The sequence below is a fragment of the Lithobates pipiens genome, unplaced genomic scaffold (assembly GCF_037356315.1).
Source record: "Lithobates pipiens isolate NorthernLeopardFrog02 unplaced genomic scaffold, aLitPip1_a1.2 Scaffold_16, whole genome shotgun sequence".
NCBI lineage: Eukaryota > Metazoa > Chordata > Amphibia > Anura > Ranidae > Lithobates > Lithobates pipiens.
In genome coordinates, this window is record NW_027507748.1 from 69,677,369 (window position 1) to 69,703,944 (window position 26,576).

Consider the following 26,576-nt stretch of genomic DNA (forward strand, 5'->3'; position numbering starts at 1 on the left):
TTTTTGCTTCAGGACACTAAGGTTCTGAAGGTTAATTTTGTAGGTAGGCCTTAACACCAGTCTGGCCAGGCTATGTTGGAAAAGTTCTGCCTGGTCATGTGAACGGTGAGGTGCACATGACAGGCCAGAACCAAGTCTGGTTGGATGTTTAAGTATGGCCCTCTCAGAGCAAATCAGCGGCATTGCCGGGGCCCGCTGAGAAGTCTGGGAGGGGGTACTTAAACAGGTGTGGGTCACGTGTTGGAGGTTCCGGAGTTGTTCGTTAGACCCGTGTGGCCTGTTCTGGTTCCAGGCCTGGGGTAGCCTCGTGAGGTGTCCCGGTCATGAGGTGTTCGACACCCTGCAACATGTTACTGTCAGTGGCTCCTGATAGACCCATCTGGTCTGGGGTAGGGATCCACCTGTTCCTGAGTCTCGGAACCGGCTGGTCCGAGGCGCTGTAACTGAGGGAGGATTCAAAGTGTCCGGGTGTGCTCTCGGCTTGGAGGGACACCGCAACTCGTGGAAGTGACCGGGGAGGACTCTTCAGAGGAGGGCTGGCAAGTGGCATCCTGAGAAGTGCCTGGTTACTGAGTTGGGAAGGACATTAACAAATTCACACTTTTCCAGTACCATTGAGGAAGCGGGATACGTTCCAGGTACGGTGGAAAAGGTTCCTGTTCACCCTCAGTTGGTTGTTCAAGTTTTGAGTCAACAAGCTGACTGCCATGATCTCTGGCTAGAGATCTCTTCAGCCTTGAAGTACCCAGCTGCGAGTGGCTACTCTCTGGGTGGATTTAAAAACGTTGTTAAACCTGCAGTTCAAGGTGCCTGAGTTCTTCACCCATGCCCTCTGTTCCCTAAGAGACTGTGTTTGTGAAAGTTCTACTGCAAAATAAACCTTTTTGAAAGAACTTTATCTGTGTCAGTGTACAATTCGTTGGCTATCAACCCTGGGAATCCCTAGACGTGGAGGAGCAGGCCAGGAGAAAGTAACCGGTAAGCCCAACAAGTCAAGGCCGCATAGCAAAGGTTGTGGCCGCTACAGTCTTAAAGGGACTTTGCTATGCAGCCATATATTGCATGTGCACCCTGAATAAACCACATGATAACAGTACCCCAGATATAATTCTATACTTTTGTATTGCCAACCGCAACTAACACCTCCCATTCTTACCCCAACTATATATACCAAAAAAATCCATGACCCAAATTGTAAGTAATGAGTAATATTGGCAGTTTCGGCCCCTTTATTAAATAGTAACAAATATAAGAAACATTCCTTAATAAAGGAAAACAAAATACAATACCCATCATATTAAGGCTGTTGATCCTTGGAGGCACCAAATATCAAATTATCACTTTGTATCTGCGTACTACTACCACGGTCCACAGCCGCATCACACCGGCTTGAGGACGAACCACATTCTGCAGATGCCACCATTGTACTTATCAGTTAATCCACTGTAACTGCCATTCCACCAGGGACTCCATACCTTAGATGGGTCCCTAATAATATCATCCTAGCAGGTTATTTTCAAATGTCTGGAGGGTCCACTGCTGGGCTTCTTGACTGGCTCTGCACAGGAAAGGGGGGTGAAGGGCTGAGGCACTCCGGGGGACGTAACCGCCAAGTGCGCCCGCAGAACACGTTTCACAGGGGAAGCAGCTGGTGCCAAGGAGGAGGCTCCCAGCATGGCAGCTACCTGAGACTGTAGCCAGTCCATCCCCATCGACTCTGCCATGGAGCAGAGCTGCTCCTGCAGAGTCCTCACATCAGACGCATATAGAGGGAGTGATGCTGCTTACAAAATCTTCTCCTCCTCGTGTCTGACAAACCCCCCCACTCCCCCCCCCCCCGGATATCCATCTCCTTGTATATCCTGAAGACTCATCCCTGTGGACCCCTCCCTCCCCCTGCTGGCCGACCAATGACCTTGTTATACTTACTGGGAGAGTTAACCCCTGGCTTTACCGGATTCCCCTGTGAACCCTTATCATGCTAGCCCTGCGCTTATTTTTTCTTTTTCTTTTTTGCTGCGGGCTGTACTGAGACATTGCTGTGAAGAGTCCATGTTTGTGCTGCTTTCATGACCTGTTTTCCATTATTCTGCAGTGTATGCATTTTATTTTTGCCATCCTGAAGAATCATTTCTTCAATTTTGTAGTAAACAGCAAATTGCAGTTAACCCTTGCCTGAACATTGAGACATTACCTATTTTGTTAAGCTGTTATTTGCTATGCACAGTCTCCATGCAAAGGAAAAGGGGGTGGTAGAAAAAGGAATAGAGCATTAAACAACATCTTATAATTTGAATGCTCATTTATAAAACACCAAAATCAGGTCAGATTATGTAACCAGTGCCTATCGGGTATCCTTGACATATAACGTATTAAAATAAACATTATTATACACAGCAAGTTAAAGTTGCTGCAAACATTTTTCCATTGTGTGAATGCCTTTGCCAAGCTATAGCATATGTATAATACAATGATAAATGCTTACAGAGAAAGTGCAAAGGTTATGGTGTTATTTTTCTTCTGTCAAATAGTATTCTGTATTTGTTATTACAGCTGAGCAAATCGATGGATTTGCACTGAGATTGCCAATCCTCAACCAAGCCCATTTCAAAGCCGATTCTTCATGGTTTCTGGTTTGCCGTGGCCTCTGACAATTCATAATACAAGCAGACCCATCTAAAGTTCTTTTTGGAAGATGTGGATGTAAACACGTGGGTCCAGCCAATGGCAACCTGGGGCAGATGGTACAGCAATTCAACAATTAGCAATTCGGATAACTAACTATAGTATATCTGCTCAATGACTCATAAGAAGGGTATATATTATTTGATTTATCTGATTCACTCATCTTATTAACTTATCTACTAATAAATAGAGCATATCATAGCTTTTATAAGTTCTAATGTAACTATTGTAACCATTTTTTGCCAAAATTGCATGTTTCAAACAAATGATTTATTTGTTTTTTATTAATTGTTTAAATAATGTGTGTATATACAGTATCTAACAAAAGTGAGTACACCCCTGCCATTTTTGTAAACATGTTATTATCTATTTCCATGTGACAACACTGAAGAAATGACACTTTGCTACAATGTAAAGTAGTGAGTGTACAGCTTGTATAACAGTGTACATTTGTTGTCCCCTCAAAATAACTCAACACAACCATTAATGTCTAAACCACTGGCAACAAAGGTGTGTACATCCCTAAGGGAAGACGTCCAAATTGGGCCCTGTTAGCCATTTTCCCTCCCCAGTGTCATGTGACTCGTTAGTGTTACAAGGTCTCAGGTTTGGAGAGCAGGTGTGTTAAATTTGGTGTTATCACTCTCACTCTGTCATACTGGTCACTGGAAGTTCAACATGGCAATGATGAACTCTCTGAGGATCTGGAAAAAATAATTGTTGCTCTACAAAAAAGATGACCTAGGCTATAAGAAGATTTCCAAGACACTGAAACTGAGCTGCAGCACGGTGGCCAAGATCATACAGCAGTTTAACAGGACAGGTTCCACTCAGAACAGGCCTCACCATGGTTGGCCAAAGAAGTTAAGTGCAAGTGCTCAGCATCATATCCAGAGGTTGTCTTCGGGAAATAGACATATGAGTGCTGCCAGCATTGCTGCAGAGGTTGAAGGAGTGGGGTGTCAGCCTGTCAGTGCTCAGAACATACGCCATACACTGCATCAAATTGGTCTGCATGGCTGTCATCCTAGAAGGAGGCCTCTTCTAAAGATGATGCAAAAGAAAGTCAAACAGTTTGTTGAAGACAAGCAGACTAAGGACACGGATTACTGGAACCAGTAATTATCAACCAAGATAAACTTATTTTGTTCAGATTGTGTCAAGCGTGTGTGGCGACAACCAGGTGAGGAGTACAAAGACAAGTGTGTCTTGCCTACAGTCAATCATGGTGGTGGGAGTGTCATGTTCTGGGGCTGCATGAATGCTGTCGATACTGGGGAGCTACAGTTCATTGACGGAACCATGAATGCCAACATGTACTGTGATCCCCTCCCTTAGGAGACTGGGCTGCAGGGCAATATTCCAACATGACAACGATCCCAAGCATACTTCCAAGATGACCATTGCCTTGCTAAAAAAGCTGAGGGTAAAGGTAATGGATTGGCCAAGCATGCCTCCAGACCTCCAGAGCATCTGTGGGGCATCCTCAAATGGAAGATGGAGGAGCGCAAGGTCTCTAACATCCACCAGCTCCGTGATATCGTCATGAAGGAGTGGAAGAGGACTCCAGTGGCAACCTGTGAAGCTCTGGTGAACTCCATGCCCAAGAGGGTTAAGGTAGTGCTGGAAAATAATGGTGGCCACACAAACAATTGACACTTTTGGGCCCAATTTGGAAATTTTCACTCAGGGGTGTACTCACTTTTGTTGCCAGTAGTTTAGACATTAATGGCTGTGTGTTGAGTTATTTTGAGGGGACAACAAATTTACACTGTTATACAAGCTGTACACTCACTACATTGTAGCAAAGTGTCATTCCTTCAGTGTTGTTACATGAAAAGATATAATAAAATGTTTACAAAAATGTGAGGGGTGTACTCACTTTTGTGAGATACTGTATGTAATTCTCATGGTGCAATAAATATTACACTATTATCATTTTTGCTGGCTCCAGTGTGAGCTTTATTTTCTGCAGCTTGGATCAGTGTTGGCAACTGGAGAGGAGAGCACTGTGGATGGATGCATATGCTACCATATATGGATATACATTTTTGTAGCACATTTTCTGGTGAGTGCTCACTTCACGAGATGGTGGCTGGTGCTTCTCTACTCTGGTGGAGGAATTATAATACCTATGTTTTTTGGACTATACCGGACTTTTTTTGCACTTTATCTGCATTTTATGCACTTCAACAACTTGCAAACCAGCCGCCGCAGTTGTACTCCGATCACCGCCATTACTAGTAAAAAAAAAAAAAAATGCCATAAATCTATCCCCTATTTTGTATACGCTATAACTTTTGCACAAACCAATCAATATGCGCTTATTGCGATTATTTTTTTTTACCAAAAATATGTAGAAGAATACGCATTGGCCTAAACTGAGACAAAAATGTGTTTTTAAATGGGATATTTATTATAGCAAAAAGTAAAAAATATTGTGTTTTTTTTCAAAATTGTCACTCTTCTTTTGTTTATAGCGCAAAAAATAAAAACCGCAGAGGTGATCAAATACCACCAAAAGAAACCTCTATTTGTAGGGAAAAAAGGACGTCAATTTTGTTTGGGTGCCACATAGCACGACCACGGATTTGTCAGTTAAAACGACGCAGTGCCGAATCGCAAAAAGTGCTCTGGTAAGGAAGGGGGTAAAATCTTCCTGGGCTGAAGTGGTTAAAGATGTACAGCACAGGGGTATCTGCTGGAAGAAATGAAAAATAATAGTGTGAAGCAGTTTGTGAAGACAATAATCTTTTAAAGTGAATTTAACATTTTTCTCCATAAGTAAAAACTGAGCAAAAATCCATTCTGCACCCTTTCATTTCATGCCTAGAGGTGGCTGCACAGCCATCAAAGATACAGTGAAAATCCAAAATAGCAAAAACGGCCAGTATACAAAAGTACTATTGTAGAAGATTGTAGAAGATTTTGTTGTCATTTACAAATATTTATTTTACTCTGTACACAGGATTTTACATCTATCTGACACCCATCCCCATATGCATATGTATGCCTATCAGAGTAATATCTCTTTTTATTTACAATTTTAGAAAGTAGTGTGGTGTTTTAATATTATTTCCTATTTTGAGGGAGGCTTTTACAACTTTTCACTCAACACATAGGAAGCCAATTCCAGGATTCAAAATAATTACCGTGAAGTTCATGCACTATATTCACCCAGGGGATCAGACTGGAGAGATTTCCTCTATAATAGTAAAATTAAGCTACTTGATATATACTTGATATATACTGTGTATATAGCAAGATTCATAGATCCCATATCGCCTTCCTTTTGTAAGAATGTTTGACACATTGTGAAGGCGCCATTTTGATTTGAGCACTATGCACTGAGCACATTATTTTACTACCCCTGATGATGCCGCATTTTAGGCAGTGAAACATGTTGGATTGTTATGGTTCATTTTTGTTTTTTGTTATGGCATCTTAGGTTGGGGGCTGCTTTATCTCTATTTGGAATTCGATTTATGCCTAACCAGAAGAAAATTCAACAAGTGACCAGAGAGATAAGGAGAATAGTGAGATATGATACAACATTTATGACACTGAGATGATAAAAACACAATTCTTAAAGATACAGTGCCTTGCAAAAGTTTTTACCCCCTTGGCATTGTTTGTGTTTTGTTGCCCCACAACCTGGAATTAACATGGATTGAGGATTTGCACCATTTAATTTACAGAACATGACCACAACTTTGAACATGTTTTTGTTTTTTGTATTGTGAAGCAAACAAAAAATAGGACAAAATATCAGAAAAATCAATGTGCATAACTATTCACCCCCCTAAAGTCAATACTTTGTAGAAACACCTTTTGCGGCTATCACAGCTTTGGATAAGTCTCTATGAGCTTGCCACATCTTACCACTGGGATTTTTGCCCATTCTTCCTTGCAAAACTGCTCCAGCTCCTTCAAGTTGGATGGTTTGCACTTGTGAACAGCAATCTTTAAGTCTGACCACAGATTTTCTATTGGATTGAGGTCTGGGCTTTGACTAGGCCATTCCAACACATTTACATGTTTCCCCTTAAATCACTCAAGTGTTGCTTTAACAGTGTGTTCTGGGTCATTGTCCTGCTGGAAGGTGAACCTCCATCCTAGCCTCAAATCACACACAGAGTGGTACAGGTTTTACTCAAGAATATCCCTGTATTTAGCACCATCCATCTTTCCCCCCCTAACTCTGACCAGTTTCCCAGTCCCGACTGCTGAAAAACATCCCCATAGCATGATGCTGCCACCACCATGTTTCACTGTGGAGATGGTGTCCTTTGGGCGATGTTATGTGTTGGGTTTGCTCCAGACATAGTGTTTCCTTTGATTGACAAAAAGTTAAATTTTAGTCTTATCAGACCAGAGCACCTTCCTCCATACATTTTGGGAGTCTCCCACATGCCTTTTTGCAAATTCAAAAAGAGCCATTTTGTTTTTTTGGTGAAAGTAATGGCTTTCTTCTGGCCACTCTGCCATAAAGTCCAACTCTGTGGAGCGTACGGGTTATTATCATCCTATGTACAGATATTCCAGTCTCTGCTGTGGAACTCTGCAGCTCCTCCAGTGTTACCTTAGGTCTCTGTGCTGCCTCTCTGATTATTGCCCTCCTTGCCCGGTCCATGAGTTTTGGTGTGCGGCCGTCTCTTGGCAGGTTTGCTGTTGTGCCATGTTCTTTCCATTTGTTTATAATAGATTGCATGGTGCTCCTAGGGGTCATCAAAGATTTGGATTTTTTTTATAACCTAACCCTGACTTGTACTTCTCAACAACATTGTCTTTTACTTGTTTGGAGAGTTCCTTGGTCTTCATGGCAGTGTTTGGTTAATGGTGCCTCTTGCTTAGGTGTTGCAGCCTCTGGGGCCTTTCAAAAAGATGTGTATATATAATAACAGATGATGTGACACTTAGATTGCACACAGGTGGACATCATTTCACTAATTATGTGACTTCTAGGTAATTGGTTGCACCAGAGCTTTTTATGGGATTCATAACAAAGGGGGTGAATACATACGCACATGCCAATTATCAATTTTTTATTTCTGAAAAATTGTTTTATTTACATTGAACTAAAGGCTGTAATGTAACACAATAGGTAAAAAGCCAAGGGGGTGAATACTTTTGCAAGGCACTGTAGTATTTCTAGAGATTTTGAAATTCTCGGCTAGTATTTTATTATAGTATTTTATATAAATCACTCAATCTTGATAAGCATAAATAAGGGAGCATATGATCACTCACTGTATAAATATAAAAGTACGTCATAAAGAAAATCGAGGTAGCAATAAAGGAAAAGAGGTTCCATGTTGGTATGTAAGAACTACGGCTATGTGGAATAACAGATTCATTAGCTTGTTCTAAAAATAGGTTTAATTTTTTTTAAGCACAAAATATAAACAGCTACATATAATTATAAGAGATACCGTATATACTCGAGTATAAGCCGAGATTTTCAGCCTCTTTTTTGAGGCTGAAAGTGCCCCCCTCGGCTTATACTCGAGTCATCGCTGTCTGCCCGCTCGATCAGCGTGTCGAGCAGACAGACAGCGGCCATTCTAGAATTCAAAAGCCGCGCCTCCGGCTCCGCCTTCGCCTGTGATAGGCGGAACACTGAATTTCCCAGCAGCCTGTGTTCCGCCTATCACGGGCATCGTCTCATCCTCGTACTACGGACGAGGATGAGACGATGCCCGTGATAGGCGGAACACAGGCTGCTGGGAAATTGAGTGTTCCGCCTATCACGGACATCCGATAGGCGGAACAGCAGTCAGTGGGAAATTGAGTGTTCCGCCTATCACCGACGGAGGCGCGGCTTTTGAATCCTAGAATGGCCGCCGACGAAGAGCTGAAGGACGGAGGCTCGGCTCGGGACGGGACGGGCCGGGCCGGGACGCAGGCTGGACGGGACGCAGGCTGGACGGGACGCAGGCTGGACGGGACGCAGGCTGGACGGGACGCAGGCTGGACGGACACAGGCAGGCTGGACACAGGTAGGCTGCACGGACACACACACACACACACACACACACACACACACACACACACACACACACACACACACACACACGGATGCATGGACACACACACACACACACACACGGATGCATGGACACACACACACACACACACACGGATGCATGGACACACACACAGGGATGGATGGACCCACAGGGATGGACGGACACACAGGGATGGACAGGCATGTCTCACCCTCGGCTTATACACGAGTCAATAATTTTTTCCAGTTTTTTGGGGGTAAATTGGGGGCCTCGGCTTATATTCGGGTCGGCCTATACTCGAGTATATACGGTATATGGCTTAATGTTGATCCAGGAAGTTACCCAATTTTTCCATGTTAGAGTAAATTGGTCCACAATTTATGTTTTTCTGCCTTACCTTGAATCAACTGCAGGTTAAGGTTTGTAATGCCATGTACACACGTAGCCGACTATCCGACGGACTTAGACTGGCGGACTTCCCGCCAGACTGTCTGTCGGACTTTCCGAAGGGGCTACTTGCCCACACATGGCACTTTTTCAGCGGACTAATACGGCGTACTAAGTCCGCCGTACTATCCGCCCTACTTTTGAAATGAACGGACTCGCCCACACACGCGGAGAAAAGTCCGCTCATTTCGAGCGCGTCTCCAGGTAGGCAGAGGAGACGCCGCTGGCCCCGCCACTTGGTATGGACTTAAAGTGGAACCCCAACGCCGATAAAAATCGGCGTGGGGGTGCCCCCCCAGGTCCACATCAGACCCTTGTCCGAGCACGCTACCCGGCCGGCCAGGAAAGGGGGGACGAGCGAGCGCCCCCCCCCCCTCCTGAGCTGTACCAGGCCGCGTGCCCTCAACATGGGGGGTGCCTTGGGGTCTTCCGTCTTCGGGGGTCTTCTTGCCGGACTCCTCCGCTATCTTCTTGTAGCTCTTTTACTAGCGGAGAAGCCCGGCTTTCTTCCTCGCCGCCGCCCTCTTCTTCCGACTTCGGAGGTCTTGTCCCCCCTCTTCGGTTCTTCTGCCGGGCCACCGTGCCTTCTTGTAGCTCTTTTACAGGCGGTGGCCCGGTTTTCTGTCGCCGCTGTCGCCGCCACCGCCTTCTGTTCTGTTCTTCTCTTCATCTTCTTCTTCTTCTTCTTCAGATGTTGCCTCGTCGAGTCCTCCGCTCACAATGGCTCTGACCGGGCACGCGGCGACTTATATAGGGACATCCCGGATGATGTCCCCGCCCATTATGGTGTCACAGTCCCAGAGGATACTGGGACTGTGACATCATAATAGGCGGGGACATCATCCAGTGATGTCCCTATATAAGTCACCGCGTGCCCGGTCAGAGCCATTGTGAGCGGAGGACTCGACGAGGCAACATCTGAAGAAGAAGAAGAAGAAGAAGAGAAGAACAGAACAAAAGGCGGCGGCGGCGACAGAAGACCGGGCCACCGTCTGTAAAAGAGCTACAAGAAGGCGTGGTGGCCCGGCAGAAGAACCGAAGAGGGGGGACAAGACCCCCGAAGTCGGAAGAAGAGGGCGGCGGCGAGGAAGAAAGCCGGGCTCCTCCGCTAGTAAAAGAGCTACAAGAAGATAGCGGAGGAGTCCGGCGAGAAGACCCCCGAAGACGGAAGACCCCCGGAGCTGTGCAATAAACTATTTTATCTTGTGTGTTGTGTTTTTTTTGTACTTTATTTTACAGGTGAATGGGTAGGGGTACATTGTACCCCATACTCATTCACATAGGGTGGGGGGCCGGTATCCGGGGGCCCCCTTATTAATGGGGGCTCCCGGATTCCGATAAGCCCCTTGCCCGCAGACCCCGACAACCAACGGCCAGGGTTGTCGGGAAGAGGCCCTTGTCCTCATCAACATGGGGACAAGGTGCTTTGGGGTGGGGGGGCCGCGAGGCCCCCCTTCCCCAAGTCACCCCCCATGTTGAGGGCACACGGCCTGGTACGGCTCAGGAAGGGGGGCGCTCGCTCGTCCCCCCTTTCCTGGCCGGCCGGGTCTGATGTGGACCTGGGGGGGACCCCCACGCTGTTTTTTTCCGGTGTTGGGGTTCCCCTTTAAGTCCATACCAGGTGGCGGGGCCAGCAACGTCTCCTTCACGGGCCCCGCCTACCTGGAGACCCGCTCGAAACGAGTGGACTTTTCTCCAGGCGGGAAAAGTCCGTTCATTTCAAAAGTTCGGCGGACTGGCACACACATGGCCGGATTGTCCGCCGAAATGCGAGTCCGGCGGGAAGATTGGAGTGCAAAACTACTTTCTAAGTCCGCCGTACTTTCGGGTCAAAAAAGTATGCCGGAGGCTACACACGGGTGGATTGTCCGGCGGACTTCAGTTTGCCGGACTTTTCCACCCGCTTGTTTGATCGTATGTACGCGGCATAACATTACAAAGTTTTTCTTTTTTTTTTTTGGTTGAGCTTGTTGGATATTTGCCCTTTTTATACCTGACTTGCTATGTAACTATGAATGACAGCTTGTGCTGTCATCTGTCTGCTGAATATATTTGTTTGCTTCACTTTTGATGAATGTGTTCAACATTTCCCTACAGTTACTAATTAGGTTCAAACTTTTGCTTGTCACCTGCCATTGTCCTTTGCAGGTTTGATCTGATTATTGTCTGGGGAGCAACATCTGTTACCATAATTACAGGAGTCAAAGTATGAATTTGGCCAAATAACAGTTTTATATACTAAGTAAGTGCAAGGTGCAATGAGTATGTATATAGTGCAGTAACCCATAGCACTCAGCCAGCCTCCACTATTTTCAAACCTGATACCTAATTGATCATTATGTCTTTCCACGTTCTGGATATAAGGTAATTACTTAGCGCTGTTTTGTTAAATAAGCTAGTATAGTCTTGCTGCAGTGCCTTTATTGAAATACTAATATCTTCACTGCCAGACACCCCTTTCAATAGTTACAAGCCAGCTGGGCCAAGTTCTTTGTGATGCACATGCCATTATTTATTTCTTTTTTCTATGGAGAAATTGATCACAGATATCAAAATGTTGTACAATCTCTATGTGAAATAAAATGGCACCCCAACATTTATAAGGCCATGTTAGTGCTCTTCAGCTAACCCAGTTCCTTGTGTTGCAATACTGACTAGGTGCATAGAAGACAGAGGCACCTCTCCAGTTACCCAGGGACTACTGAAATGTCTGCGGTCCATGTTGTCTCTATTTAGACAATGAATTTTATCACACTCCTCCCACCTGATCCCTAGGATGCCAAACTAAGAAATTTGATTTAGACCTAAGATCAACAACAAACAACCCAATAATACAGTCGGAATAGCATAACAGGAAGGTATCTTTGAAGGCACTCAGGCAACTCAGTATAAGGCTCGGTTCACACAGGGGCGGCACAACTTCTGCGGCAAACGACTTCAACGGCGACTTGCAAAACGACTTCTGTATAGAAGTCAATGCAAGTCGCCTGAAGTCGCCCCAAAAGTAGTACAGGAACCTTTTTTCTAAGTCGGAGCGACTTGAGTCGCTCCTATTAGAACGGTTCCATAGTACAGAACGGAGCGCGACTTGTCAGGCGGCTAAGTCGCCTGGACAAGTCGCCCCTGTGTGAACCGAGCCTCAATGTTTACATAGAACCCTATCACACAACGTTGCTTTGATGGCACCATGGTATATTGATGTTCCCTTTTAGGCCATATTCACATTTGAATAAAAAGTCCCTAGCCCCCTTACCTATTGTAATCTAACAGCCCCCCCCCCCCCCCCCCCCCAGGTATCTATATACTGTACTTCTTTCCAACAGTGGTGAAACCTTTTAGAAATCTTGCCTGCTCATGTCTGTGCATTAGCTTCCTATAGACTTGAATGAGACATACCTATACTATTGCTGTTAAGCAGTTAAGTCACATTCAAGTTTATAAAGAATTACTCTGTTTTTACATCAGAAAGAGTAAAGTAGGCACCTGTGCGGGTAGGGGTTAGCTCTGAATAAGTTAAAGGGTGAGGGAAAAGTGGCTTGAGGCTTCCTAAACTGCCCAGTAAGACCAGGCTCAGTGGACACCTACAGTGCATCCGGAAAATATTCTCAGCGCTTCACTTTTTCCACATATTGTTATGTTACAACCTTATTCCAAAATGGATTAAATTCATTATTTTGCTCAAACTTCTACAAACAATACCCCGTAATGACAACGTAACAGAAGTTTGTTTGAAATCTTTGTAAATTTATTAAAAATAAAAAAATAAAAAATCACATGTACATAAGTATTTACATCCTTTGCCGAAACACTCAGAGTTGAGCTCAGGTGCATCCTGTTTCCACTGATCATTCTTAGGCCCCTTTCACATGGACGATCCATTTAGGTCCACCTGTCAGTTTTTCAGGCGGACCTGAACGGATGCTTCATAGAGGTCTATGGAACGTCGGATGTCAGAGGTGACAAGTCCGCTGACATCCGACCCGCTCCGATCCGAAAAAGTGTGACGGAGGAAAAAGCTATAGTCATCGGATCGGGTGAAGACGGACCGCGGTGTCCGTCGTGACCTGATCTTCCATAGGGGAGAGTGGCACTGTAACAGGTCCGTCCCTGTACAGTGTGCAAAGACGGACCTGTCATCTTCCTGCTCAGCGGGGAACGCTCCGGCGATCCCTACTAAACAATTGGATATCCACGGGGCGGATCATCACTGATCCGCCCCGTGTGAAAGGACCCTTAAGATGTTTCTACAACTTGATTGGAGTCTTGATCTTGGGCTAGCTGTTGGCACCCTACATTGCTTTTACTTTCATTTTTACCTATCTTTTTGTGATCACTAAGTCATAAAATATTTTATATAATTTTTTGACTTTTAAATAAATTTGCCGTTTTATACCGTCTGACCCGCACCATGTGGAGCTCTCTTTTTCCTTTCCCTTTTTTGGCCTAAAAAACCTCTAACATCTTTCACCCTATTTCGGGGTGATCGGAGTATCGGTGTTGATCGTGCTACGTCCGAGTTGGATAAGAAACCATCCTGATGTTCCATCCGTGAAACACATCGCTTGGCACACAGTCGGTTGGAGTTCTCTCACCAGTTTGACGGACCTTCATCGATCCACCCCCTGGCCCTAGATTGGGACCCCAAGCTTTACAGACTCAACTGTCATATGACCGCGTGAGTCCAACACAGTTGGTAAGAGTATTTTATTACTTCCCTGATGCCTACAGACAAGCTGTTTTACATGGTTATATCTGTTTAGCAAGATCCCTCTCTTTCCTTGAAATGGCCTAACCATCCTTGTACCAGTCACATCACGGAAGTTCATACCCATTCTATTGGACTTTATTTTATGTATATGGACTTTCTCATGTGACCATTTATTTGGAATTTTTTTTGTGTATGTGTTGACCACATTCACCATTACAGAAGCGCTACACTATTTTTTACCTTTTGATTGGAGTTCACCTGTGGTAAATTCAGTTGAATGGACATGATTTGGCAAGGCACACACTGTCTATATAAGGTCCCACAATGCATCTCAGAGCACAAACCAAACCATGTAGTCCAAGGAATTCTCTTTAGACCTCTGAGATGGGATTGTATTGAGGCACAGATCTAGGGAAGGGTAAAGAAAAAATTCTGCAGCATTGAAGGTCCCAATGAGCACAGTGGCCTTCGTCACCCTTAAATGGAGGAGGTTTGGAATCACCTGGACTCTTCCTAGAGCGGCCCACCAAACTGAAATATTGGGGAAGAAGGGCCTTAGTCAGGGAGGTGACCAAGAACCCGATGGCAACTCTGACAAAGCTCCAGCATTTCTCTGTGAAGAGAGGGGAACCTTCTAGAAGAACAACTGCAGCACTCCACCAATCAGGCTTATATAGTAGGAAGGCCAGATGGAAACCACTTTTCAGTAAAAGGCACATGACAACCCACCTGGGAGTTTGTCAAAAGGCACCTGAAGGACACTGAAACCATGAGAAACAAAATTCTCTGGTCTGATGAAACAAAGGTTCAACTCTTTGGCCTGAATTGCAAGCGTCATGTCTGGAGGAAACCAAGCACAGCTCATCACTTGGTCAATACCATTCCTACAGTAAAGCACAGGGGTGGAAGCATCATGCTGTGGGGATGATTTTCAGTGTCTGGAACTAGGAGACTAGTCAGGATCAACTGAAGTACAGAGACAACCTTAATGAAAACTTGCTCCAGAGTGCTGTGGACCTCAGACTGGGGTGAAAGTTCATCTTACAACGGGACAACGACCCTAAGTACACAGCCAGGATAACAAAGTGGCTGCAGGACATCTCTGCGAATGTCCTAGAGTGGTCCAGTTAAAGCCTAGACTTAAACCCAGTTATACATCTCTGGAGAGATCTGAAAATGGCTGTGAACTGACACTTTCCATCTTACCTGATATGCAGGCTGTAATTAGTGCCTAAGGTGCTTCAACAAAGTATTGAGCAAAGACTGTGAATACTTATGTACATGTGGTTATTTTTTTGGTTTTATTTTTAATAAATGTACAAAGATTTCAAACAAACTTCTTTCACTTCGACATTATAGGGTATTGTTTGCAGAATTTTAAGAAAAATAATGCATTTAATCCATTTTGGAATAAGGCTGTAACATAACAAAATATGGAAAAAGTGAAGCGCTGTGAATACTTTCTGGGTGCACTGTACATATTGCCAAACGTAACGCAAGACTGGACTCTCTGACTCTCTTCATTTATACATCACCTACATGGACCTCTTCCAGCTAAGCTGCCAAGACAAATATCCCCCTGACACTCATCCCATCAAATAAAATGGGATGGGCAGAATTTTGGGATAACGTTACACCATAGCTGCATGTTTCAGGCTGTCCATCTAATTCTGCCCCCATACATTCCTGCTGTGCTATCTCCTGCCTGACCTTGGCCTGATAATCAAGTAAGACTTCCTCTTTCTTCTTTCCCTCTTGACTTGCTTCCTGAGTCTTGCTGGCCTCCATCTGCATCCACTAGGACAGTGATGGCGAACCTTGGCACCCCAGATGTTTTTCAACTACATTTCCCATGATGCTCAACTACACTGCAGAATGCATGGGCCTCATGGGAAATGTAGTTCTCAAACATCTGGGGTGCCAAGGTTTGCCTTAACTGCCCTAGTAATATAGTTCCTCTGCTAAAGCTTCCTCTATCTTGCAGGTCTTACCTTCCCATTATTGGCACAGAATTACCAATACTGCCTTTGTGTCTTGTCTCATTTATTCTAGACATTTTTAGAGCTATCAATCCTCATTCCTCCCATAGAAGTTTTCTGTGAAATAGCCTCTGGTGGTCTTCCTCTGACAATGCAGTGAGTTCATTACAGGAACAAATCATTAAATGAATAAGCTGTTGTTTTGTATAAAATGCATGATCCATTAGTAACCTCTTTAAGTAGTTCCCTCCATGCTTAGTTTTAACACGTGTTCCGAAGTGTAGCTGATCTGAATATTGCTGACTGCAGATCAAGAATCCTTATACACAGCTGGGGCACATTAAAAGTGCCAATTACCAATGATATACAAAGTGCATGTTTATATTAAAAAACGCAGCAGTGGGCCAGTTAAGCATAATGTTTTACAAATGCTTGTGTAAGGTTTTGGTAAATCATATATCTCATAATGTATGAATAAAAAGCAAACTTTTAGGGTCAAAGTCATAATTTTCACTATACATTTTTGCACTGTGTTTACAGTTAAAACTGAATTCCCTTAATTTCTTGGCAATTCCTTTATGTCGTTTTCATATGTGTATTTTAACACACTATGAATTTCTTACTAAAAATTTCAGTTATTCAACAGAACTAAAAATTCACAAAATTGCATACTTTTATAGTAATGCTAAAGCCTAAGTTTTTATGATGGTTTTAAGTGTCTATATTAGTCTTCAAATTAATATCTGCCCCCCTATGGAATCCTTTGAATCTAAGCCCTTGTACACACAGTCGGATGTTCCGACAACAAAATCCATTGGATTTTTTACGACGGATTTTGTACGAAACTGGTGTTGCATACACACGGTCTGACAAAGTTGTCTGAAAATCCGATCGTTTAGAACGTGACGACATTTGTTCGTTAGGACGGGACTACGTTCAGGCTAGTAGCCAATAGCTTTGGTCTCGTAATTTGATCTGAGCATGCGTGGCACATTGTCCAATCAGAATTCTCTACAAATGATCGGACAGAGTCCGATCGGATCATGTTGTCGGAAAATTTTATATCCAGCTCTCAAACTTTGTTGGTCGGACATTCCGAAGGAAAAAGTCTGATGGAGCCCACACACGGTCCGATTATCCGACAACACAGTCCGATCGGACATTTTCCGTCGGAATGTCCGACCGCGTGTACAGGGGCTTAGGCTCGGGATGGACAAAGTTCTTTCGACTTCTCTCCAAGCTGATATTATCCTCCACCCCCATCTCACACTACATTCCATCCTTGACATTCAGCCATCAAAAGCCACAAACTCTATTGCCTATTGGGTTCCAACATGTGTTCGTAAATGATGGTTCATAATATTCAGGATCCCAATCTGAGTTGAAAGTTGAAATTTCTTATTACTTATTCTTTTGATTGATGAACATTTATAATTGGAAGTCAGACACCAAAATATGTTTTTATTTTTTTTTTGCATAGTTAATAAAATGTGAAACTTCTGCCATTATTTTTTGCCCCTTGACAATGATCACCATGGCAAAAAGTGATAGAGAACCTTATAAGAAGTCAACGTCAACAATACAAATTTGACAGAGATTTTAGACAACCCATCATCTAACACAGGCGTGCCCAACCTTTTGAAGCAGGAGGGCCACTAAAGCGACTTGGTAATCGGTCGCGGGCCACAATGAGTGGAGCAGGTAGATGGCAGGTCTATGTCCACTCTGCATATGCAGAGCGGAGACGGACATAGCCCACAAAACTTTTTTTTTTTTTTTGGATTGGAGGTAGGACACAAGTCGGTTTACATCTGCCACTCCTTAGAGGTGAATGGAGGGTCCAATTGGGTTGGACTGACCGTATGAAAGGGGCCCAAGGCTGCTTTCACACTGATGCACTGTGGTTTTCCATCACAGCGGGTGCAATGCAGTGTACCTGTTAACAGTATTCTATTCCATCCCTATTCCATCCCAGAGGGATCCGCGGACCACTGGTTGGGCACCCCTGATCTAACACTAACCATCTAGCCCTGTAAAGAAGAAATCAGTATATAGGCGGCCCCCGGGTTAGATAGGGACTGTAGGTTTGTTCTTAAGTTGAATCTGTTTGTAAGTCGGAACAGGTACATTTTTTAAGTGTAGCTCCAGCCAAAAAAAACAATTTTTAAGCTTTTTGGATAGCATAGGGAAGGGTTAACACCCCTGTAACATTTGTTTTGCTGTCTGTGTCTATGTTCAGAAGATTTTACCTTACTTTCTGTCCCAATGACAATGACAATTGTCCCAATGACAATTGGATTTTTAAAATTTTGGGTTGCTGTGGAAACAAGCCTGGGTGATAAAGCATCAGTACCTTTTTGTCAGAAACCATGAATCAGACTGAGACAGGAGCACAATTAAATCACACTTGTTTATTAACCACTTTCAGACCGGACCATTTTGCTGGCTTAAGATCAGACCACTTTTTGCGATTCGGCACTGCGATGCTTTAACTGACAATTGCGCGGTCGTGCGACATGGCTCCCAAACAAAATTGATGTCCTTTTTTCCCCACAAATAGAGCTTTCTTTTGGTGGTATTTGATCACCCCTGCGTTTTTTATTTTTTGCGCTATAAACAAAAATAGAGCGACAATTTTGAAAAAAACACATTATTTTTTACTTTTTGTTATAATAAATATCCCCCAAAAATATATAAAAACATTTTTTTTCCCTCAGTTTAGGCCGATATGTATTCTTCTACATATTTTTGGTAAAAAAAAATTGCAATAAGCAATTATTGGTTTACGCAAAAGTTATAGCATTTAGAAAATAGGGGATAGTTTTATGGCATTTTTTTTTTACTAGTAATGGCGGTGATCAGGGATTTTTATTGTGACTGCGACATTATGGCGGACACGTCGGACATTTTTGACACATTTTTGGGACCATTGTCATTTATACAGCAATCACTGCTATACAAATGCAGTGATTCCTGTGTAAATGACACTGGCAGTGAAGGGGTTAACCAGTGGGCGGCAGTGTAGGGGTTAAGTGTTCCTAGGGGCATGTTACTAACTGTTGGGAGCTTTCTTTTAGTGAACACTGATCTCTGCTCCAATCACATGGAGCAGAGATCAGCGTCACTTGTTGCTGGGCAAAACAGGGCGATGCTGTTTACAACGGCATCTCCCAGTTCATCCGCCCCGTGAGACGATCACGGGTATGCCCACAGCGATCGAGTCCGCGGGACCCGCGATCAAACTCACAGGGGTCCTGACTGGCACGTGAGCGAGCCGCCGGCAGTGGGCTCGCGGTGGCAGGGCGGCATTTAAGATTGGACGTACTTGTACGCCAATATGCCTGCCTGTGCCATTCTGCCGACGTACATCAGCGTGCGCCGGTCGGGAAGTGGTTAAATAAAAAGGTAAATAGAAAAAGCGTAGTCAAAGCATAGCCAGAGTCCAGTAACCAGATAAAGTAGTCAGCCAGGCCAGAGTTCAATAACCAGATCGGGGTAATCAGCCAGGCCAGAAGTCAGGGATCCAAGTAGAGCAACAGCAAGCAGGATAAGGAGTCAGAAGGGATGTCACCCGCAGGAGATGGTTTCTTGTGATGTGACCAAGGCGAAGGCAGAGGTGAAGTGAGGTAGACAGCTTTAAGAAGGCAGGTCAGCGAGCATGATCAGGAACAGCTGGTAACTGTGGAGAGAGATGAGAGCTGGCAATTGGCTGACAGCTGAGCAGCCAGCCCAGAGAAGGAAGGGCTAAGCCAGCCCTGACACTTTTTCCCATAATAACTTTTACAGATGTGAATTTCCCTTCTTAGGGGTAGATTTCCTCTCACTTCCTGTTGTCTCCCTCCATTTGTAACTAGGAGTTGTTTGTAAGTAAGATTTTTTTAACTAGGGGACTGCCTGTACATACCTTTTCTGAAGCTGATCTGACCCGATCCCATGTTGAGCACTAAGCCACAGTTTGGCTGTGGAGGTGGGTGCAAAAGGCCACCTCCGATAACGGAAGCCCCATAGTAACTCAATGGTTGACATCACTTCCCATTCATTTCCCAGCCATTGTTGACCGTGTCCTCTGCAGAAGATCGAGTTGTATTGGCTTCAAAAAAGGTATGTATACAATTTTTTTCTTTACAGAGCTAGGTACAGGATACTTATAGGAGGAGTGGGCAGGAGAGCCGGTGTGGAGCCAACCAAGAGGCAAGCCATTCCAACACTAAGGGAAAGGGGGAAGTGCCACTTGGGCTACACACCTCTCTACATCCCTATCCAAAACATATATAGACAACATTGAACATAAAATATAGATAAATATGGTTATAGCACAATGGTGCTATCAGTAATTACATTCTAAAAAAGTATATAAAAAAAAAACTTAAAAAGGATATTAAAAACAGGGGATATAAAGGGATATATACAATCCAGATAGAAATATGCTGACTAAAACAAAAGGATTGGGAAAAACAACAAAATGAATTAATATCATGTAAGATATACATGATGACTTCATCTATATGTTTATAAATAGGGAAAAGAATAATCCCAATACATTTGTATGAAAAAAAAAAAAAAAAAAAAACATAGAAAGATATGTTTCTGTGCTTCCTTTTCTCAGTAGCTCATAGTGGACACACCTAGCAAAGGTAGCAGGAAAACTGATCTACAGCCAAGTGAAAGGCCCTACACCAGGGGTGCCCAACCTTTTAAAGAGCGAGGGCCACTTAAGCGACTTGGTAACCGATCGCGGGCCACAATGAGCGGAGCGGGCGGATGGCATATCCGTGTCCACTCTGCATTTGCAGGGCCGACACAGACGCAGCCCACGATACTTTTTGGTGGATCGTATTGGAGGTAGAACACAAGTCGGTTTATGTCTGCCACTACTTAGAGGTGAATGGAGGGTTCAATTGGTCGGACTGTCGGACTGACCATGTGAAAGGGGTCCAAGGCTGCCTTCACACTGATGCGCTGCGGTTTACCTGCACCACGTGTGCAACGCAGTTTACCTTTGGCTTTCCTGTAGTTTGCAATAGACTTCTATTATATTCTGCAGGTGTGGTGCACTTTCAGAAAGCTCACCAAACTCGCAGGTAATAATAGAAGTCTATGGCTCAGTGAAGGTAACCTGCAGGTAAACTGCTCTGCACTTGTGGATCAGTTTGAAAGCAGCCCAGTAACCACTGCAGAACAGATATGCCCATATATATATACTGTGATTTTAGTAATAAACTGACCTTTAATAACAGCATTCTTTCTATTCTATCCCAGAGCAGGTGGTCATGGGCCACATCAGAGGACTCGGTGGGCCACATGTGGCCCCCGGGCCACTGATTGGGCACCCCTGCCCTACACTGTCAAACGGCAGGATGTGCCATCAGCTGGACCGAAGCCTAAGCATGCCAATTTTCCAAAAGACTCAGCTACTGTGCCAACTCCAATTGATACCATAGTACTCTAGGTCCTCCATGGTGGCACTTGGGCTTGGAATCACTCCAGCTATTGTGGACTTCAATACGAGGGACATGTTCTATGAGGATAATCACAAGTAGCTGTTTGTGTTGTGTACCATTTTACTGAAATATTGATTCTCAGTTTGAATCTCTGTTGTTATAGAGCCTTGTAAAGACTATGTTATGCAGCCACGTTACCTTGATTGAGTAACGGAGACATTGCTGTGTAAAGTCATGTATGTGCAGCTTTTATTAAACTTGCTTTGCACCATTGCTTCTATCTTTGCACCTGTTTAGTAAACTGCAAATGATGGTTACTTTTTGACTGCTCATTTGGCCAATTACTCATTCTGGTAAAGAACCAGATTGGTATACGGAGGATGAAGTAATTATACCACTGTACATCTATGCAATTTGTTTTCAGTTTCACAAAAAAGGTGTATAAGAAAACACGAATAACTGTTATGTCTATTATTTAAATGTTAACAGTAACATTCTCTATGTGGGTGATCTTGATCTGAGGTCAATTAAAACAGAGAATATCTGCAGAAGGAACCTAAAAATGAAAAACAGAAGGGAAGAACATACTTTCATGAGAAAGCTAGACAGTGATGACAGATGGTATGATCTGCGTCACAGACAGGAATGTGTCAGAGAAAAGGACAGAAGGGCAATGATCAAATGAAAAATGTGAATCATGAATAGTACAGGTTTTCTTTCATTGCAAATTGAACTAAAGCTACGGCAGCACACTATGTAGCTGCTATGAGGCCCAGCAACCCAGGGGACCCAGCAATGTCTGGTTGCACATTGATTAATCCACATATTAAGAGCATGCACAAATATGTTTGAGATAAATTTGTTTATACATTACTGGGAAGGCATGAAAGCAAAAGTGTGGTGTATAACACAGATAACAGCTCCAGAAACATTAAGTTTTTTGCTTTGTACTTTGTCCACTGTGACATGGGTGGATCATTAGCTCTAGTGTTAGGCCGCGTACACACGGGCGGACTGTATGGCCTACTTAGTCCGTACAATCCGACGGACAGCCCGTCATACTTTCGAATGAACGGACTTGACCACACACGGATGCACAAACAGTCCGTCGAAAGCTTGCGCGATGACGTGTACAGCACGTACGACGGGACTAGAAATAGGACGTCCAATACACAGCAATGCAACCTTCCGCCGTGTAAATCCTTTCTGAGCATGCACCATTCTTAGTCCGTCGAACTAGCCTACTCACGAGCGGATTGTCCGCTGAAACCAAAGTATGACGGACAGTATTTCGAAAAATCCGAAATACTTAGTACGCCAGACTGCACGCTGAAAAAGTCCGCTGAAGCCCACACACGAGCGGACTGTCCGCTGAAATGTGTTTCGACGGACTAAGTAGGCCATACAGTCCGCCTGTGTGTACGCGGCCTTAGATGAATTTTCAAGTGATTAACGTCAGTCAGAACTTCAGTTTTAGGGCAAAGCAGTCCATTTTTTAATAAAAGAAAAACTAAAACATAACATATAAAGTTTTCCCACACAGGGGTTCATCTCCAGTCAATACAAATAAAGGGAACATGCTAGCCCACTTGGCTCTTAAGTTGTCACTCAGCTTTAGTCGCAGTACCTCTGCTCTTTATGCTGATCACCCAGACCATAGGTTCTTCAGTGGGGATGGCTTCACTCTAGTGCCCACGACTCCGCTCTGGCTTTAGTCCTCAGGCCATTTACTGTCTCTTACAGACAATCCTGCTCTGGCTGCTCCATGCAGCCTCTGACTTCTGGAGACCTCTTGTCATTTCTTGGGAGGAGCCCTGAGGTATTCCTGAACCTCCATTATAAAGGCTCTGTGCACCTGGCACACACCCTGCTGGTCCTCCCCAAAACTCATTGGGTTGAAGATTCCATCCCACCCAAGACACTCTGGAAACTCCAAACCACAGAGCCCCATCCAGGAATACTAAAACCTGGAGAAACCTGCAAAAGCAGTTTTCTTCAATCAACATCTATGCTTTGTAGTCATGCACTGAGCCAATGTGCACACCATGTGTCCTGTGAGTCTCATCCTGTCACACCAGGCATGACCCTATCTGAACTATCCTTTGAAAAAACTAGGTTGATTCATACAAACGTAACAATTTTTGCTGCTCACAGGTTAAAGTGAACCTGTACTTTGCTCATGTAGGTCAAAACAACAGATGTTTTTCAACAGCAATTTATACTTACAGTATGCACCCATAACTCCCATCTATCTTCTGGGATAATCACCAGCCTGACAATTTGCATAGTCCGGGAGGCAGGAATGGAAAGAGAGATCATAGAAGTGTATAGCAGAGTAATTGCTGTAGACATTTATATTTTCTCCCCACTGGGCACTAATGACCCCACCCCCTCCCCCACTAGTCACTATTTTACTCATCACCCCCTGCTGGGCACAATATTCCCTCCACCATCCATTGGGGCACTCTTGGCCTACTCACCAAGCCCTAGTGCCCTCTCTGTTGGACACTCTTATTCACTCCACCACCTGCACAGCACAATTGTTCCCTGCACCTCTTGTTAGGCACCAACAACCCTCCATCCCTTCCCAAGCATCAGCATGGCCCTCTCACTCCCCTCTGAACACCAATGCCCCGCTGACACAAATTACATTTTTTTCCTCCCCCCGGCACCATTTTTAAACTTCAAGACTGCAATGGCAAAGCTGCAAATGACACTGACAAGTCTGCAATGATACTGGACAAGGCTGCAGATGGATGGGTAAGGCTGTATTGACGGGCATTTAAATGTAAGTTTTTTCCTTAAACTTCCCTCCTAAAAGTTTTTTGCATTAAAATTCCCTCCTAAACTTTGGGTGCGTGTTATACACCGGCTCGAGTTATACACCGATAAATGCGGTAATGTATAGAAGGTAGGGCCCGAAAGTGACTCAAGCCCAGGGGCCCCCACCACCCTAAGTCCTGCCCTGCTCACGCAGATATACTGCGGTAGAAGGGCATGTACAGGCAGATTAACGTACCTGTACGTTGCCCTTTAAGAGGCAGCTTGCGGACGTGCACCCGCCGGAATCTCTGTGAGCTTGATCGCGGGTCGCGCGGACTCAATGTCCGTGGGAATACCTGCGATCTTCTCATGGAGAGGAAGAATGGGGAAATGCTAAAGTAAACAAGCATTTTCCCATTCTGTCTAATGACACTGACACTGATCACAGCTCCCTCTGATCGTGAACAGCGATTAGTGTCGTGTCACACACAGCCCCTCCCCCCACAGTTAGAATCACTCCCTAGGACACACTTAATCCCTACAGCCCCACCTAGCGGTTAACCCCTTCACTGCTGGTCACATTTGCACAGTAATCAATGCATTTTTAATTGCACTGATTGCTGTATAAATGTGAATGGTCCCAAAATCATGCCAAAAGTGTCTGACATGTCCGCCATAATGTCACAGTCATGATTAAAATTGGTGATCGCCGCCATTACTAGTAAAAAAATATATATATATATATATAATAAAAATGCCATAAAACTATCCCCTAAATTGTAGACGCTACAACTGTGCACATTTTGCCCCCCAAAGCCCCCCATTTTGCCCCCCAACTGTGCCCCCCAAAGCACCTTGTCCCCATGTTGATGGGGGCAAGGGCCTTCTCCCGACAACCCTGGCTGGTGGTTGTTGTGGTCTGCGGGTGGGGGCTTATCGGAATCTGGAATCTCCCTTTAACAAATGGCCCTGAGATCCCGCCCCCCTATGTGAATGGGTATCGGGTACATTGTACCCCTACCCATTCTCCAAAAAAAGTGTCAAAAAGTAATTAATAAAAATATTTTAAAAGTGTCCCGCAATGTACATCCATCTTCAATCACGACCCGAAGAATAGAAAAAATTTAAAAAGCTCCACCTCGATGGGATGCCTCCTGTCTCTTGGATTTGACAGCTGTTATATAGGCAAGGGCCGGGCCACCCGATGATGTAACCAAGTGACCACACCCCCTTCTGACATCATGGCCCTGCTCTTGTCTATATAAGAGCTGTCAAAGCGAAAAGACAGCAGTTTGCCTGGGAGGCCTTCCATTGGGGTGGAGTTTTTTTGTTTTTTCGATTTTTCGGGTCCATTGGGCGGCGTGACTGATGGTGGATGTACATTTCGGGACACTTTTTTTTTTTCGTTTTTAAGAAAGGAATTGTCAAAAACTGTCTCTTATGGTTTTTAATTTTTAACACTTTTTTGGGTGAATGGGTGGGGATACAATGTACCGATACCCCTCCCCATAGGGGGCTTCCAGATTCCGATAAGCCCCCCACCCGCAGACCCTGACAACCACTGGCCAGGGTTGTCGGGAAGAGGCCCTTGTCCTCATCATCATGGGGACAAGGTGCATTGGGGTGGGTGGTGCAGAGCCCCCCCCCTGCTTCAAAGCACCCCCCATGTTGAAGACATGTGGCCTGGTATGGTTCAACCTGCCAGGCTGCATTTTTTTTACATTTTGACGTGGAGATCCCCTAAAAATCATTAAAATCCATACCGGACCCAAAAGGTGTGGTATGGACTGGGGGGACCTCACGCCATTGTTTTCATTGATTTTTTAATCTATATTGCTGGTAGCTGGCAATACATTACAGCCACAAACAAGTTTACATTACATTTTCCTTTAGAAATATAATTATTGCTGAAGCATGCTCTACGCATGGCAAATCGATGCCATTTTACAGGCAGACTAAGGGAACCCCCCAGGCACGATTTTTAAAGGAATATTTCATTTTTAGTGTTGAACTTTAAGCATCATTAAAATCACTGCTCCTGAAAAAAATATTGTTTTAAAAACTTTTTTTGCATTGATACATGTCCCCTAGGGCGGTACCCGGGCCCCCATACACTTTTTATGGCAATAACTTGCATATAAGACGTTAAAATGAGGACTTTTGATTTTTCATGTTCGTGCCCCATGTTCGAGGTTTTCTGGTGCAAATGAGAGGAGTTCAGCCCATCCTTATTGACGAAATGCTGCAATTTATAATCTTCACCATTTGGTAATGTGACAATGCTTCTATTTAGCATGAACAAACAATACAAGCACTCACCGCAAGGGTATGTGCCCTGGTAGCGACACAGATCGCCTCGGTTTTCTCCTCTGTATTTGGATTCCACCAACCTATTCTTTATCGAGGAAGCTCTCCTAAATGTAATGGCTGAAGTAACAATGATAAATTGTCCTATTGTGAGATCTTCCACTATGATGGACCAGTGATCTTTCCGAATCATTTTGACTTTAGCAAGTTGACTACTGTAACGTGTGATAACTGTCAT